The following is an 18114-nucleotide window of genomic DNA, read 5'->3' as shown; positions in this document are numbered from 1 at the left end:
ATTTACAAGCTCGAGCTTGTGTCCAAGTATACCCGACGGAGCGGAGCAGGGACTTGGACCCCGAGGTGGGTTTTAGCTTAGTTTTAAGGGCTGGTCTTGGGACCTCCAGGAGGGCTGGAGCAATTCCTCAAGTTCTGTTTACATTTTGATATGGGGCCTTCTAGGGCATTGAGCTCTGTTCTCATTCTAATAGGGGCTTCCTGCCCTTGACCTGGACTCAGTTTTTATTCTATTGTGGGGCTTTCTAGGACATTAAGATGTGAACAGTAAAGGTTTCACAACTGGAAGGGGAACTCACACTGTCCCTATATGCTGAAGACGTGGTACTAGGAACAGGAAACCTGAGAGCCTCCACCAAAACCTGTTAGAACTAAGGAGTGAGTTCAGTAAAGTCAGGGGACACAAACTGACCCTACAGCTCTATTTGTAACTTCCTGAGGAGCCTCCACACTGTTTCCAGGGCGGCTGCACCAGCCCGCGGTCCCGCCCACAGTGGAAGAGGGTTGAGTGAGTTTTGCGGGACTTGGTAAAAGTCTGGTCCACATTTCGGTCTTGGGGTTTGTGTTTGGTTTTCGATTAGTGATAGGTCTTGTTTAAGGTTTAGGTTAACATTAGGCTTAAGTGTAGGGTTAGGCTTATGTCTGTGTATGGTTAGAGTTTGGGTCTTGGCATGTGCCTGCACTGGGACTCCTAATATCTTGGGCAGTTTAGTTTTATGCACTCTATTTAGGTTTTGGGTTCAAAGATAGCCTGACTCCACCAAGTCAGTGGCCTCCCCAGAGAATCAAAATCCAGGCTTTTACTTGGGTGAGAATAGGCATGGCAGTCTTCTCCTGAGCTGAGGTAAGGAGGGGTTTTGTGGCTCTAAATACTCTTTATTTGGATTTTCAGTTGACTTTCTGATTTTATCTCTAGTGCGCACATTTTTCATCAATACTACCAATTATTATTTTAAAGTTTTACTTGAATTCCTGTTTGTAAACACAGTATGATATAGTTTCAGGTTTACCACATAGTGATTCAACCCTTGGATACAACGCCTGGTACTGGTCAGAGGTGACTTCCACAATCCCCATCCCCTGATTCCCCTCCCCCCCCACCTTCCTCTGGTATTGATTAGTTTATTCTCTGTGGTTAAGAGTGTGTATCTTGGTTTGCTTCTCTCATCCCTCCCCTCCGCCCCTTTGCCAGTTTGTTTGGTTTCCTAAAATTCACATGTTAATGCAATTGTATGGTATGTGGTATCTGTCTTTCTCTGACTGACTGAGTTCATTTAGCATAAGTCTTTCCAATTCTCCCACGTCATTGGAAATGGCTTCATTTCATCCATTCTATGACCCAGTGATGTCGCAGTGTGTATATTTACCACATCGTCTCTGCCCATTCATCTGTCGATGGACATTTGGGCTGTATCCACAGATTGGCTGTTGTTGATAATGCTGCTAACAACACCGGGCTGCATGTCCCTCTTTGAATCTAATAAACTACTTTTGTATCCTCAGGGTAAATACCTAGCTGTTTAATTTTGGAATCAGAGGGTAACTCTATTTTTAACTTCTTTTTTCAAAATTATTTATGATAGTCACAGAGAGAGGGGCAGAGACTCAGGCAGAGGAAGAAGCAGGCTACATGGACCGGGAGCCCGATGTGGGATTCGATCCTGGGTCTCCAGGATCACGCCCTGGGCCAAAGGCCGGAACCAAACCGCTGCGCCACCCAGGGATCCCTTATTTTTAACTCTTCCAGGACCCTCAAGACTTTTTTCCACAGTGGCTGAACCTTTACTTAAGTATTCATGAGAGACACAGAGAGGCAGAGGGAAAATGAGGCTCTATGTGGGGAGCCTGATGTGGGACGTGATCCCACAGGACCCCGGGATCATGACCTGAGCCAAAGCAGATGCTCAACCACTGAGGCACCCAGGTGCCTTGCTGATTCAATTCCTTTGCTATTTATGGGTCTGTTCACATTTTCTATTTCTTCCTATTTCAGTTTTGCTCATTTGCACATTTCAAGGGATTTGTCCATTTCCTCCATTTCTTCCAGTATGTTAGTGTATAAGCTTTCATAGTTTTCCCTTATAACTGACTTATTTTTCTGGTGTTGATTGTGATCTCTCTTCTCTCATTTGTGATTTTATTTATTTAGGTCTTTTCTCTTTTCTCGTTGATAAGGCTGGCTAGGGCTTGATCCATTTTATTAATTATTCTGAAGAACCAGCTCTTAGTTTTGTTATTCCATTCTACTGTTTTTTTATTTCTGTATTGTTTATTTCTGCTCTCATCTTTATTTTTTCCCATCTTCTGTAGGCTTTAGGCTTTGTTTGCTATTCCTTTTCCAGCTCCTTTAGCTGTAGGGTTAGGTTGTGTATTAGAGACTTCTTGTTTCCTTTTTTAAAAAAACATTTTATTTACTTTTTATTTATTTATGATAGTCACACAGAGAGAGAGGCAGAGACATAGGCAGAGGGAGAAGCTATGGAGTCTTCTTGTTTCTGAGGTAGGCCTGTATTGCTATCTACTTCCCTCTAAGGACTGTCTTTGCTACATCCTAGAGGTTTGAAGAAACATGTTTTCATTTTCATTTGTTTTAAATTTCCTGTTTAATTTCCTGGTTGCTCTATTCCTTCTCTAGTAGGATGATCATAATCTCCATGAATTTTTGGATTGTCCAAATTTTTTCTTACTGTCGACTTCGAGTTTCATAGCCTCATGGTCCGAAAATGTACTGGTGTGATACCATCCTTCTTGTACCTGTTGAGGGCTGATTTGTGGTCCATGATATAATCTATTCTGGAGAGTTTCCCATGTGCACTTGAAAGGAATGTGTATTCTGCTTTCGGAAGAAATGTTCAGACTATATCTGTTGAGTCCCTGTGGTCCAGTGTGTCAAGGCTATTGTTCCCCTGTTGATTATCTGCATAGACGATCGGTCCATTGCCATAAGTGGGTGTTAAAATCCCCTGTCATTGTATTATTATCAGTGTGTTCCTGTACGTTTGTTGTTAATTGGTTTCTATATTTCGGTACTCCCATGTTGGCAGCATAAATATGTAGTTGTTTGATCTTTTTTAAAAAATAATTTATTTTTTATTTGTGTTCAATTGACCAACATACAAAATAACACGCAGTGCTCATCCTGTCAAGTGTCCCCCTCAGTGCCCGTCACCCATTCACCCCCACCCCCCTCTCTCCTCCCCTTCCAGCAACCCTAGTTCTTTTCCCAGAGTTAGGAGTCTTTATGATCTCTCTCCTTTTCTGATATTTCCCAAACGTTTCTTCTCCATTCCCTTATATTCCTTTCAGTATTATTTATATTCTCCAAAGGAATGAGAACATACACTGTTTGTCCTTCACCGACTGACTTACTTCACTCAGCATAATACCCTCCAGTTCCATTCACGTTGAAGCAAATGTTGTGTATTTATCGTTTCTAATGTCTCAGTAATATTCTATTGTATACATAAGTGACATCTTCTTTATCCATTCATTTTTTGATGGACACCGAGGCTCCTGCCACAGTTGGCTATTGTGGACATTCTGCTATAAACATCAGCGTGCAAGTGTCCCGGCGTTTCATTGCATCTGAATCTTTGGGGTGAATCCCCAACAGTGCAATTGCTGAGTCGTCAGGCAGGTCTATTTTTAACTCTTTGAGGAACCTCCACACAATTTTCCAGAGTGACTGCACCAGTTCACATTCCCAACAGCAGTGTAAGAGTCTTCCCTTTTCTCCGCATCCTCTCCAACATTTGTGGTTTCCTGCCTTGTTAATTTTCCCCATTCTCACTGGTGTGAGGTGGTATCTCATTGTGGTTTTGATTTGTATATCCCTAAGGGCAAGTGATGCAGACCATGTTTTCATGTGCATGTTGGCCATGTCAATGTCTTCCTCTGTGAGATTTCTCTTCATGTCTTTGCCCATTTCATGATTGCATTGTTTGTCTCTTTGGTGTTGATTTTAAGAATTTCTTTATAGATCTTGGAAACTAGCCCTTTATCTAAAACGTCTTTTGCATATATCTTCTCCCATGCTGTAGGTTGTCTTTTAGTTTTGTTGACTGTATCCTTTGCTGTGCAAAAGCTTCTTATCTTGATGTAGTCACAATAGTTCATTTTTGCTTTTGTTTCTTTTGCCTTCATGGATGTACCTTGCAAGAAGTTGCTGTGGCCAAGTTTAAAACGGGTGTTGCCTGTGTTCTCCTCTATGATTTTGATGGACTCTTGTCTCACATTTAGATCTTTCATCCATTTTGAGTTTATCTTTGTTTATGGTGAAAGAGAGTGGTCTAGTTTCATTCTTCTGAAGGTGGATGTCCAATTTTCCAGCACCATCTATTGAAGAGACTGTCTTTCTTCCAATGGATAGTCTTTCCTCCTTTATTGAATATTTCTTGACCATAAAGTTCAAGGTCCACTTCTGGGATCTCTATTCTGTTCCATTGATCTATGTGTGTTTTTGTGCCAGTACCACACTGTCTTGATGACCACAGCTTTGTAGTACAACCTGAAATCTGGCATGTGATGCCCCCAGATATGGTTTTCTTTTTAAAAATTCCCCTGGCTTGGGATCCCTGGGTGGCGCAGCGGTTTGGCGCCTGCCTTTGGCCCAGGGCGCCATCCTGGAGACCCGGTTTCAAGTCCCACATAGGGCTCCCTGTGCATGGAGCCTGCTTCTCTCTTTGCCTGTGTCTTTGCTTCTCTCTCTCTCCGTGTGTGACTATCATAAATAAATAAAAATTAAAAATAAAATAAAATAAACTTCCCCTGGCTTTTCGGGGTCTTTTCTGATTCCACACAAATCTTAAAATAATTTGTTCTAACTCTCTGAAGAAAGTCCATGGTACTTTGATAGGGATTGCATTAAACGTGTACATTGCCTGGGTAACATTGACATTTTCACAATATTAATTCTGCCAATCCATGAGCATGTAATATTTTCCATCTCTTTGTGTCTTCCTCAATTTCTTTCAGAAGTTTTCTATAGTTTTTAGGTATAGATCATTTATCTCCTTGGTTAGGTTAAATCCTAGGTATCTTATGCTTTTGGGTGCAATTGTAAATGAAATTGACTCCTTAATTTCTCTTTCTTCAGTCTCATTGTTAGTATATAGAAATGCCATTGATTTCTGGGCATTGATTTTGTATCCTGCCATGCTACCAAATTGCTGTATGAGTTATAGCAATCTTCACGGGGAGGGTTTTGGGTTTTCTAGGTAGAGTATCATGTCATTGTCGAAGAGGGAGAGTTTGACTTCTTCTTTGCCAATTTGAATGCCTTTAATGTCTTTTTGTTGTCTGATTGCTGAGGCTAGGACTTCCAATACTATGTTGAATAGCACTGGTGAGAGTGGACATCCCTGTCTTGTTCCTGATCTTAGGGGAAAGGCTCCCAGTGCTGCCCAATTGAGAATGATATTTGCTGTGGGCTTTTCCTACATGGCTTTTAAGATGTCGAGGATTGTTCCCTCTATCCCTACCCTCTGAAGTGTTTTGATCAGCAATGGATGCTCTATTTTGTCAAATGCTTTCTCTGCATCTAATGAGAGGATCATATGGTTCTTGGTTTTTCTCTTGCTGATATGATGAATCACATTGATTGTTTTACGAGTGTTGAACCAGCCTTGTGTCCCGGGGATAAATCCTACTTGGTCATGGTGAATAATATTCTTAATGTATTGTTGGATCCTATTGGCTTTATCTTGTTGAGAATTTTTGCATCCATGTTCATCAGGGATATTGGTCTGTATTCTCCTTTTTGGTGGAGTCTTTGTCTGGTTTTGGAATTAAGGTGATGCTGGCTTCATAGAACGAATTTGGAAGTACTCCATCTCTTTCTATCTTTCCAAACAGCTTTAGTAGGTATGGTTTCTTCTTTAAACGTTTGATAGATTTCCCCTGGGAAGCCATCTGGCCCTGGCCTTTTGTGACTTGGGAGTTTTTTGATGACTGCTTCAATTTCCTCCCTGGGTATTGGCCTGTTTAGGTTTTCTATTTCTTCTTGTTCCAGTTTTGGTAGTTTGTGGCTTTCCAGGAATGCCTCCATTTCTTCTAGATTGCCTAATTTATTTCCATATAGCTGTTCATAATATGTTTTTAAAATCGTTTGTATTTCCTTGGTGTTGGTAGTGATCTCTCCTTTCTCATTCATGATTTTATTTTATTTTTTTTCATTCATGATTTTATTAATTTGAGTTTTCTCTCTCTTTTAATAAGACAGGCTAATGGTTTATGTATGTTATTCTTTCAAAGAACCAACTCCTGGTTTTGTTTATCTATTCCACATTTCTTGTGGTCTCAATTTCCTTGAGGTCTGCTCAAATTTTAATTAAATCTCTTATTCTCTTGAGCGTAGGATCTAGCTGCTGTTTTTTTCTCTAGCTCCTTTATGAGTAAGGTTAGCTTTTGTATTTGAGTTCTTTCCAGTTTTTGAATGGATGCTTGTATTGTGATGTATTTCCCCCTTAGGACTGCTTTTGCTGCATGCAAAAGATTTTGAACGTTTGTATCTTCATTCCAATTAGTTTCCATGAATCTTTTTAATTCTTCCTCAATTTCCTGGTTGACCCTTTCATCTTTTAGCAGGATGGTCCTTAACCTCCATGTGTTTGAAGTCCTTCCAAACTTCTTGTTGTGATTTAGTTCTACTTTCAAGGCATTATGGTCTGAGAATATGCAGGGGACGATCTGAATCTTTTGGTATCGGTTCAGACCCTATTTGTGACCCAGTATGTGGTCTATTCTGGAGAAAGTTCCATGTGCACTTGAGAAGAATGTTTATTCAGTTCAGTTTAGATATAAAGTTCTGTAGATATCTGTGAAATCTATCTGCTCCAGTGTATCATTTAAAGCTCTCGTTTCTTTGGAGATGTTGTGCTTAGAAGACCTATCGAGGGTAGAAAGACCTAGATTGATGTCACCAGTATTTCTTCACTTTCGTTATTAATTGGTTTAAATATTTGGTAGCTCCGATATTCGGGGAGTATATATTGAGGATTGTTAAGTCCTCTTGTTGGATAGATCCTTTAAGTATGATTTAGTGTCCATCTTCATCTCTCACTATAGTCTTCGGGGTAAATTTTAGTTTTTCTGATATAAGGATGGCTACCCCTGCTTTCTTTTGAGGACCATTTGAATGGTAAATGGTTCTCCAACCCATTATTTTCAGATTGTAGGTGTCCTTCTGTCTAATATGAGTCTCTTGAGGGAGGAAATAGTTGGGTCCTGCTTTTTTATCCAGTCTGAAACCCTGCGCCTTTGAGGGGGTTATTAAGGCCGTTCACGTTCAGAGTTACTATCAACAGATATGAGTTTAGTGTCATCATGATATCTATTCAGTCCTTGTTTTGTGGATTGTTCCACTGAACTTCTTTTTAAAGGGGAATTTTAAGAGTCCCCCTTAAAATTTCTTGCAGAGCTGGTTTGGAGTTCACATATTCTTTCAGTTCCTGCCTGTCTTGGAAGCTCTTTATCTCTCCTTCCATTTTGAATGAGAGCCTTGCTGGATAAAGTATTCTTGGTTGCATGTTCTTCTCATGGAGGACCCTGAATATATCCGGCCAGCCCTTTCTGGCCTGCCAGGTTGCTGTGGAGACGTCTGCTGTTACCCTAATGCTCCTCCCCATAAAGGTCAGGATTTTCTTGTCTCTTGCTGCTTTAAGGATCTTCTCTTTATCTTTGGAATTTGCAAGCTTCACTATTAAATGTCGAGGTGTTGGACGGTTTTTATTGATTTTAGGGGGGGGGATCTCTCTATTTCCTGGATCTGAATGCCTGTTTCCCTTCCCAGATTAGGGAAGTTTTCAGCTAGGAGTTGTTCAAATACATATTCTGGCCCTCTATCCCTTTTGGCGCCATCGGGAACCGCATTTACACATAGGTTTTTCTTCCTCAGACTGTCGTTTATTTCCTTTAATCTGTCTTCCTGGTCTTTTAATTGTCTGTCTCTTTTTTCCTCAGTTTCCCTCTTTGCCATCAACTCATCTTCTATGTCACTCACTCGTTCTTCCACCTCGTTAACCCTCATCTTTAGGACTTCTAGTTTCGATTGCATCTCATTCAATTGACTTTTAAATTTCGGCCTGATTGGATCTAAATTCTGCAGTCATGAAGTCTCTTGAGTCCTTTATGTTTTTTTCTAGAGCCACCAGTAGCTGTATAATAGTGCTTCTGAATTCGTTTTCTGACATTGAATTGTAATCCTGATTTGTAACTCTGTTGGAGAGAGGACTGTTTCTGTCTTTTGGGGTGAGCTTTTCTTTGTAGTCATTTTGCTCAAAGCAGAGTGGCCAGAAACAAGTGTATTGGGAATAAGAGAAAAAGAGAGGATAGAAAAAAGGAAAGAGAAGAGAAAAAGAAAAAAGGAAAAAGGACTAAAAAAAGCAAAAAAGAGAATAAAAGGAGAAAGAAAAAGAAAGAAAGGGGGAGAAAAAGGGTGGGGGAAGCAATCAGAAATAAATAAAACATGGGGGAGTATCTTCTGATTCTGTATACTTTAAGTCCCTTGACTTCCCCTGGAACTTGTCCGTCTAGATGGTCTTCTGGGGGAGGGGTCTGTTGTGCTGATCTTCAGGTGTTAGCCTTTGGGGGAGCTCCTCTCCCCCTGCCAGGTGAAGCCCTCAATGGGGGTAGTTTACCCCATGAAGCCCAAGGAGAAACAACCCCAGTGGCAGTGGCCAGGTCTGAAAACCGGTATTCAGCCCCCACAGTAACTCCAGAACAGTCCATCTGCAGGGCCTGGAGGCTCCAGGGTGAGGCTGCTGATCTGCTGAGCTCTTGGCAGGAGCGTCATTGCTGTCCTGGGCCCTCCGGGCCTCTGCCTGTCCTGGGGGAGGCCGAATCCTGGGCTGTGTCATGGCGCCCTGTGCTCCGGGGCCTGTGCTGTTGGATTCTCGCTCCCAGCCAGTGCAGCCACCTCTCCACGGAGCCGCCGCCCTAGCCCCTCTGAGCTGCTGTAGGAGCTGCGCAGCCCCCTCCACATGGAGCCTCTTCCTCTGCCCTAGGTGCCGCCACCTAGCTGCTCCCAGGGACCCGCAGCCCCCTCCACACACAGCCGCCACCTGAGCCCCTCAGAGCTGCTCCTGGGTCAATGCATGTGCCCTGCAGCCCTTAGGGAGCTCGGTTCACTCTCTTGGGAGTGCAGGTGTCTGTTAGTTTCCCATGGACCCCGAGGGTATCCCCACCCTCCTGGGGTCCTGCTCTGAATCCCTGCGGGCGCCATTCCACCCTGGAAGATTGGTGCAGCTCCTGCATCTCTGGGACAGAGCTCTCCTGACCGGGGGGCACTCGCCCTGGCCTTAGCCCGGCTCCTCGGGGGCCTCTCCCCCTTGGATGCCTTTTGTTTCTTTACTCCTTTTTTGGTCTTCCTACCTTGATAGAAGCGCGAACTTTTCTCTCTGTAGCATTCCAGCTGATATATGTTTAAATCTCAGGTCGAATTCCTAGATTTTCAGGATGATTTGAAGGTTATCTAGGTAATTTGGTGGGGACAGGTGACTTGGGGACCCTTCTCTTCCGCCATCTTGCCCTTCTTCCTGTATGTTGCCTTTTAGGTTTGGTTGTTTCCTTCACTGTGCAGAAGCTTTTCAATTTGATGAAGTCCCAATAGCATTTTTGCTTTTGTTTCCCTCACCTCAGAGGCATATCTAGAAACAAGATCCAATGGCCTATGTCATAGATGTTGCTGCCTATCTTTTCTTCTTTGTATGGTTTCAGGTCTCACATTTAGGTCTTTCATCCATTTTGAATTTATTTTTAATATAGATGGTGTAAGAAAGTGGTCTAGTTTCATTCTTCTGCATGTGGCTGCCTGGTTTTCCCAACACCATTTGTTCTTATCCTGGGGTCAGGTTTAGGGTTTCTTGAAGAGACTGTCTTTGTGCCATTGGATATTCCTTCCTGCCTTGTTGTCCATTAATGGATCATAGATACATGTTTGTATCTTGTTTTGGCTTTCCATTCTGTTCTATTGATCTAAGCATCTCCTGTTGGGAGATCCCTGATTGCTGATTCAATTTCTTTGCTGGTTATCGGTCTTTTCAAGTTTCTTATTTATTTATTTTTCATTTTTGCTATGTTATATATTTCTAGGAATTGATCTATTTCTTCCAGGTTCTAGGTTGCTGGCATATAATTTTTCATTATATTCTCTTATTATCGTTTGTATTTCTCTAGTGTTGGTTGTTATTTCTCTTTTCTCATTTGTGATTTTATTTCAGTAATTTCTCATCTTTTTATCTTTTCTCTTTTTAAAATATTTTATTTATATATTCATGAGAGACTCAGAGAGGCAGAGGTATAGGCAGAGGGAAAATGAGGCTCCATGCGGGGAGCCTGATGTGGGACTTGATTCCCCAGGACCCCGGGATCATGACCTGTGCCAAAGCAGATGCTCAACCACTGAGGCACCCAGGTGCCTTGCTGATTCAACTCCTCTGCTAGTTATGGGTCTGTTCACATTTTCTATTTTTTCCTACTTCAGTTTTTCTCTTTTGCACATTTCTAGGGATTTGTCCATTTATTCCAGGTCTCCCAGTTTGTTAACATATATTCTTTCATAGTATTCCCTTATAATTGTCTTATTTTTCTGGTGTTGATTGTGATCACTCTTCTCTCATTTGTGATTTTATTTATTTAGGTCTTTTCTCTTTTCTCATTCGTAAGGCTGGATAAGGCTTGATTCCATTTATTAATTATTTTGAAGAACCAGCTCTTAGTTTCGTTATTCCATTCTACTGTTTTTTTAATTTCTGTATTGTTTATTTCTGCTCTCATCTTTATTTTTCCCTCTTCTGTAGGCTTTAGGCTTTGTTTGCTATTCCTTTTCCAGCTCCTTTAGGTGTAGGGATAGGTTGTGTATTAGAGACTTCTTGTTTCTTGAGGTAGGCCTGTATTGCTATGTACTTCCCTCTTTGGACTGCCCTTTCTACATCCCAGTGGTTTGGAGAAACATGTTTTCATTTTCATTTGTTTTAAATTTCCTCTTTAATTTCCTGTTTGCTCCATTCATTCTCTAGTAGGATGTTCATAATCTCCACGTATTTTTGGATTGTCCAAATTTTTTCTTACTGTTGACTTCGAGTTTCATAGAGTCGTGGTCCGAAAAGGTACAGGGTGTGATATCAACCTTCTTGTTCCTGTTGTACCTGTTGAGGGCTGATTTGTGGCCCATGATATGATCTGTTCTGGAGAATGTCCCATGTGCACTTGAAAGGAATGTGTATTCTGCTTTAGGAAGAAATGTCCAGACTATATCTGTTGAGTCCCTGTGGTCCAGTGTGTCAAGGCTATTTTTCCCCTGTTGATTTTCTGCATAGACAATCAGTCCATTTCCATAAGTGGGTGTTGAAATCCCCTGTCAGTGTATTATTATCAGTGTGTTCCTGTATGTTTGTTGTTAATTGGTTTCCATATTTAGGTACTGCCATGTTGGCAGCATAAATATTTAGTTGTTTGATCCTGATAGAGAGTCTTTTTAATTATGAAATAATGTCCTTCTTCATCTCTTCTTACAGTATTTATTCTTTCTTTTTTGAGATTTAAATATTTTATTTATTTATTTTTGAGAGATACAAAGAGAAGCAGAGGCAGAAACATAGGCAGAGGGAGAGACAGGCTCCCCAAAGGGATGCCAATATGGGACTCGATCCTGGGATCCCAGGATCACACCCTGAGCCGAAGGCAGATGCTCAAGCACTGAGCCACAAGGTGTCCCCCAGGGTTTGGTTTCAAATCTAGTTAGTCTGATATAAGTATGGGTTCTCCAGCTTTCTTTTCATAACCATTAGCGTGATAGATGATTTTCCATCCCCTGACTTTCAATCTCCCGGTTTCTATAGGTCTAACGTGAGCATCTAGTAGGCAGCATACTGATGGATCTTGTTCTTTTAATAACGATTTTATATTTGAGAGCATGAGAGAGAGAGAGAGAGAGAGAGAGGCAGAAAATTAGGCAGAGAGAGAAGCATGCTCCCCACTACTAGCACACTATGGGACTCAATCCCAGACTCCAGGATCACACCCGGAGTCAAAGGCAGAGGCTCAACACCTGAGCCACCCAGGCATCCCAGATCCTGTTTTTTAAGCCACTCTGATACCCTCTATCTTTTGATTGGAGCATTTAGTCTATCAGCATTCAGAGTGATTATTGAAAGATATGAACTTACTGCCTTTGTGTTACCGGTAGAGTTGGTGTTTCCAGTGACGTTCTCTGGTCCTTTCTAGTCTTTGTTGCTTTTGGTCTCTTTTTTTCCCCCACTAGAAGAGTCCCTCTTAAAATTCCTTATTGGATTGGTTAAGTGGTCATGAACTCCTTTATATTTTGCCTGTATGGGAAATCTTTATATCTCCTTCTATCCTGAATGACACCCTTGCTGAAGAAAGAATTTATAAAAATTAGACTCTTATAAAAAGAAATTTAAAAACATAAAATAAATTTTTGGTGTTATGATTGAAGAAAATGGCATTTAGGAGGAAAACCAGAAGCTGAAAGGGAGGAGGACAGATTTCACCCTCCGTAGCCTTCACAGGGACCTGGTGTCCTTTCCTAGGAGGGCCCCCCCTCCATAGGATGCTTCCTGCTCCTCTGCCCTCCTTGTTGGAACCCAGCAGGCACATCTCTGTACCTCTGACACCTCTGTCGTCGTGGTTTATAACATCTTCCATGTATCCTTTTGGGGACCACAGCGTCATGTATGGAATCATCTGGCTGCTGTTTGACATTGGGGGGATTCTGATTTTTGTTGGTTTTGGGGTGTGTGTGTGTCTATCACATGCAGCTATCACGTGCAGCTATCGGATCCTCTGGCTGGGTCACCCAAATGCCAAAATGGTGGGCATAACATCATTTCTGGTGCTGGAGCTGGGCAGCTACTGGGGTCTCCTACCGACCCTGTGCTGGCTCATGCAATGACTTTCCGCTGGAGTGTCTGCTGAGATGGAAGTTCCGGCTTGACTACATTCCTAGGTCCTGCAGTGGGTCCTGCCAAGCACCATGTGCTTCTCTTCTCCCTGATGTCTCTCCAGCAGGGAGCAGACCTCAGGGCCGCTCTGGGGGGTGCTCCTGAGGAGACGGGTGCACATGGAGGGGAGCCCTGGGGCTGCCTGTGTGTGGGAGTCGGGGTGGGGACGGGGATGGGGTTCCTCAGACCCTGTGCTGCCTGGCCTTCAGGCTGAGTCCCATCCTCACCGAGCTCCTACTCACTCGGGCAAGGAGGGTGCCCTCCACACGGTGGTGTGAGAGATCCAGCACCGTAAGGTGTGCACGCTGAGTCCACCTGGTGCAGGTGGCCCAGGTGCATGAGCTGCAAGTGTGGGACCCAGGAAATTTAACAAAAATCTCCTACCCCTGAGCAAGCAGAGCAGGACTGATTCCATTTTGTGCTACACCCTCCAACTCCCCTATGACCCCCTCATCACCTGATTATGGCTTAAGGCACTGCCCCACCCTAGTCAGATTGCTGGGCACACCCTAATCAGAAATCAGCTCATAACAGTGAACCCCGCTTTGTGCCCACCAAATCTGTGCGCCGATTCTGACCAAAGTAATAGACCAGCTCAAGTGGATACTATACGGTAGGGTGCAATTCAATCGGCCACCTGCGTGTGAACTGACATGACTGTGCAAATTTCTGCATATCCCATGGTCCACTGGCCCCTATAAAGCTGATATGCCTCTTAGTCTCAGGGTCCAAGTCCCTGCTCCGCTGTGTCGGGTGCACTTGGACACAAGCTCCAGTTTGTAAAGAAAGCCTTGGGAGTTTGCATCGGTGTTGGCTCCTCAGTGGTTTCTCGGTTTCACAATCTTGGGCACAACACAAGGGACTACTGTCCTGACATCCCTTCTAGGGCCATGCTGACGGCCCTGCAGGCCCTCTCTGCCCCAGGCTCACAGGCAAGGGGATGTGGGGAGGGGAGGAAGTGCCCCGTACCTGGCCAGCCACGACCTCCTGGACAGAGGGAGCACAGACATCCGGGTCGCTTTGCACAGACCCTGGTGACCTGAGGCTTCTTGGCTGTCACTCTGTCCCAGGCCCTCCTGGCTCGTGGGGCACAGCCTGAGTCCCAGTAAAGTCTGTCAGGTCCTGAACCCGGCATCTGGCCACCTGTGGAAGGCACGTGGGGACGTCAGCTGGGTGTTCCTGGTGGCGCGCCTGCAGGGGCTGGTGGGGCCAAGGTGATACCCCCTCCTCCTCTCTTGGTGTCTTTCCATGCCCCGTGAACAGTGTTCTGGGAGACACAGAAACGGGCTGGCTGTGCATTTTCGTACCACAACACTTTATTGACTTTCTACAGTAAACAGGCTCAGAGTCGAGGGTGCACACCTTCCCCTGGGGAGGGAGACCTTTCTGTCCTTTAGGGGAGGGCAAGAATGACATGTGTTGGGGGGCGGGTGCTGGAGTCCCCCACCTGGGAGCAGGTGTGGACTCTGGGTGGGGGCGTGTGTCCTGAGATTTCAGTCTGAGAGACAGTTCAGAGGACAGCAGAGCTGACCTGGACCTGCACCTCATGGGCTTATGTGCTGGGCCCCGCAGGGCAGCTGGACCCCGGCCTCGGGATCCCTGGGGCCCCAGCACCTGGAGGAGCCTGCCTCCTTGTGTGGGTGCGGGTGGGGCCCACCATCCTACCCCAGGGCCCAGGAGTCAACATCCAGCTGTGAGAGGGCTCCCTCAGTCCGGGGCCAGAATCCAGGGCTGGCCAGGGCCATGTGGGTTGGATCCCATTAGTCTTTGTGTTGGGCCTAGGGTGAGGGCTCAAATCACCCCAGCCCTCACAGAGCCCAGGGCCAGGCCAGTCCAGATCCCCATGAGTTAAGGGCTGGTGTCCTGTGCAGGGTGTGCCGCCCTCAATGAGGGACAGTGGGCGGAGGCAGGGCACAGTGGGTCCTCTGCACCACTCACCTGCACCCACCCTGTTGGGGGCTCCCTGTCTTCCCTCCTCCCTGCAACCCATGGGTACTCTATGGGACACCCGGGCTTCTGATGGGATCAGGGTATCCAGAGAACCCCAGGGAGGCTGAGCATGTCCCACAGGGGGCACCTGCACTGGGTCCTTGCTGGGGGTCAATGGTGTGGTGGTAGATGGTGTGGGGGCAGGGGTATGATGGTGGTGGAGAGTGGGGAATGGTGTAGGGGTGATGGAGTTGGGGTATGGTGTGAGTGGGAATTGTGTGGGGCTGCGTGGTTTTGTCGGGGATGGAGTCTGTGGGATGCCATTGGGGATGATGATGTAGGCAGATGGAGTGGGAGTGGGGAATGATGGGTATGTCGTGGGGGGCCTGTGGAAAAAGGGCATCTCCTTCCTCTAAGATGCACAAGGAGACATCTACAGTTAAAGGCGACTAGTCTGGGGTTTGCAGTGACACCTGCCCCTGGGGCACCGTGTGGTCAGTGCAGGGCCCTGGCTGGACTGGGGGCGTTATCTGGGGGTCATTATACTATGTATGTTTTCAAATTGCAAATTGTCTCAAATGAAATGCAAAGAATTTAGAAATATATAAAGCACCGAGAGTGGGTGTCACCCTGACCCGTCCGACCCTCATGGGATCAATGTGTGTCCTGCTCCAGCCGCAGCCATGCTGCCTGGCCCCCAGGTCCGGTTCCTGCTCCCCACGACCCCCACCCCATCCCCTGCTTCTCAGGCGGCCGTCCCTCTCCCCTTTGGCATTCAGCTCCCATGGCAACCCCTGGAGGCCCCATCCTACTGGCCTCCTCATCCCCGAGGCACTGGGAGTGTGGGCACTGGAGTCATCCCCAGCATCCTACCATGGAACAGTGTGTTGTTGGCTGCTATTGCTCCCCCCGGCCTCAGAAACCCGTTTTCCCTACCCAGAAGGCCCCGGGCCTCCCTCGGGGCCCTGAAGCCCCCTGGCCCAGCAGCCTCACCCGACCCCCTAGCCATCCCAAAATACGGTGTGGCTGCCGAATGTCCTGTTGACGTCCAAGTCTACCTGGGTGATGTCCCTGGCGGAGACCAGGACCTCCTCCTTCATTTCCTGTGGGAAAACTGGGGAGGAGGAGTAGGCGTCAGGGACACAGACCCCCACCTGTCACGAGCTGCCATGCTGGGCAGGGAGCCCTGGGGCCACAATGGGAGTGTGTCCTGCCGAAACCTCCTTCCTTCCCCTGGGAGCCCGGGCATGGCGGGAGTTCCCACCATGCCCGTAGGACCTGTGTGAGGGCCTGTGCCCAGCTGTTGTGGGCGAGGAGGTGACTGAGGGTCAGCCTGGGTGGGAGGGGATAAGGGTTCAGCCCAGGTGGGAGGGGACATGGGGATGTTGTGCCCAAGATTACAAATCCGAGAAACCACTATGGAGCTGACACTGATGCAAACAGACAAGGGTTAATTTCCAAACTCGAGCCTGCGTCCAAGTACACCCGACACAGCGGAGCAGGGACTTGGACCACGAGGTGGGTTTTTGCTTAGTTTTAAGGGCTTGTATCGGGGACCTCCAGAAGGGCTGGAGTAATTCCTCAAGTTCTGTTTACATTTTGATATGGGGCCTTCAAAGGCATTGACCTCTGTTCCCATTATAATAGGCCCCTCCATCCCTTGGCGTGGGCTCAGTTCTTATTCTATTGTGGGGGTTTCTAGGACATGAAGCTGTAAACTTTTGTTTTTTTCCTGTAACTGAAGTAATGTAAATTTCATCTCTTCTTCACAGGGGCCTGGGATGGCTGGACGTGTTCGAATGCTGAACTTAAAGCGGAAAGGCCTTCATTTTCTCAGCCTCCTTGCATCCCATCCCATCCTATCTAGCTCCTTTCCCCTTCCCCGGACCTCCTGAGAGAGCAATTGCAAATGACCTCAGTGTGGCAGCGTGTGTTGGACAGGACCAGGGATTTGGGATCAGGAAGACCTGGGTTGCGTGCACCCCGGCTGTGCAGCGGGATTCGATGCTGCAGACTCTTATTCCCTAAGGCTATCTTGACAACTGACTTTTACATAGAAAAGCTGTCCTTTATGTTTAAAAGATGAGGAGTGAGTCAAAGCCTTTTTTCTCTGCCCATCTGATTGCTCAGATTCCAATCTGAGATGTATTTCCTGTTAATAAGGATAATTTACTATCCATAGTACTATGGTTAAAATATTCTGACACAAGTAATTCAGAGGGATGAGGGTTTCTCGTCTCTTTCTTCCCAGCTCAGTCACTCCTCAGGAAATGCATCTTTATGGATTTGGAAAGAACTGAGAGACATTATTACCAATGGTCCTATTATTATGTGAAGGATTCTTCCCTGAGATTCTTCCCCTGTTTCAACTGACACTGAAACACTGAACTCTTTTGAAGACAAATGTCAAGGAAATAAATGTTATGCATTGCTAATTTTAATTGCACTTGCAATATGGTGTCTATTATACTAAAAGTATTTTTATCTGATTTTTGCTATTTATTATCCGTTCCTGCTTTTGAGGTTAGGGAGGCATTATACGTGTTCATAAGTGTTTTTATTTCCTTCTGATCTAAAATTTTTACTTTGTTTCCATCAAAGGAACTCTTTAAGAATAAGGCAACAGTTAATTAAACTATTCTTAAAATGTCTTCACACTTGGAGCCTGATTCATTTAAGTCAATTTTCAAAATAAATCTTATTTATTAGGAAAAAAACAAAGATATATAGGGAAATTGAGAAGATAGTACAGAGCATTCGCATGCACTTGCACTCAATTTCTCCAATTATTGATATCTTATATTAGTACAGTACAAATGTTAGCTAATGAATCAATATTAAAATAGTCGCATTAACCAAAGACCATACTTTATTCAGATTTCCTTAGTTTTTGCTAAGTTACCACCCCTCATATGACATTCCATTTGTCCTCCTGTTTTCTTAGGCTCCTCTGGATTGTGACAGTCTTTCAGCCTTTCCTTGTTGTTGCACTGGAACACTTTGAGAAGTAGAGTATTTTGTAAAATTTCCTTCAGTTGGGACATGTCTGTTGTTTATCTCATGATTGAATTGTTTTTGTGGATTTTATGCAGAGATATACTGCCATTTTTATTATATCATATAAAGGATAGATACTATCAACATGATTTATCATTTTTGGTATCGATCTGATCATCTTGCTGAGGTAGTGTTTGTCATCTTTCTCCATAGTTAAGTGATTCTTTTCA

The 18114-nt window shown here is 44.9% G+C and overlaps 1 long non-coding RNA gene across 1 annotated transcript; it reads left to right on the top strand.

Moving 5' to 3' along the window:
- Window positions 1-10: 10 nt before the first annotated feature.
- On the top strand, window positions 11-17538 carry LOC119877872. Its single transcript, XR_005384192.1, has 2 exons — window positions 11-65; window positions 16660-17538. It is a non-coding gene; the product is annotated as an uncharacterized LOC119877872 (long non-coding RNA).
- The last annotated feature ends 576 nt before the right edge of the window (window positions 17539-18114 follow it).

The sequence above is a fragment of the Canis lupus genome, chromosome 35, assembly GCF_011100685.1.
Source record: "Canis lupus familiaris isolate Mischka breed German Shepherd chromosome 35, alternate assembly UU_Cfam_GSD_1.0, whole genome shotgun sequence".
Classification (NCBI taxonomy): Eukaryota; Metazoa; Chordata; class Mammalia; order Carnivora; family Canidae; genus Canis; species Canis lupus.
The sequence above is the reverse complement of the archived record's forward strand: the minus strand, read 5'-3'. Positions and strand labels throughout refer to the sequence as shown.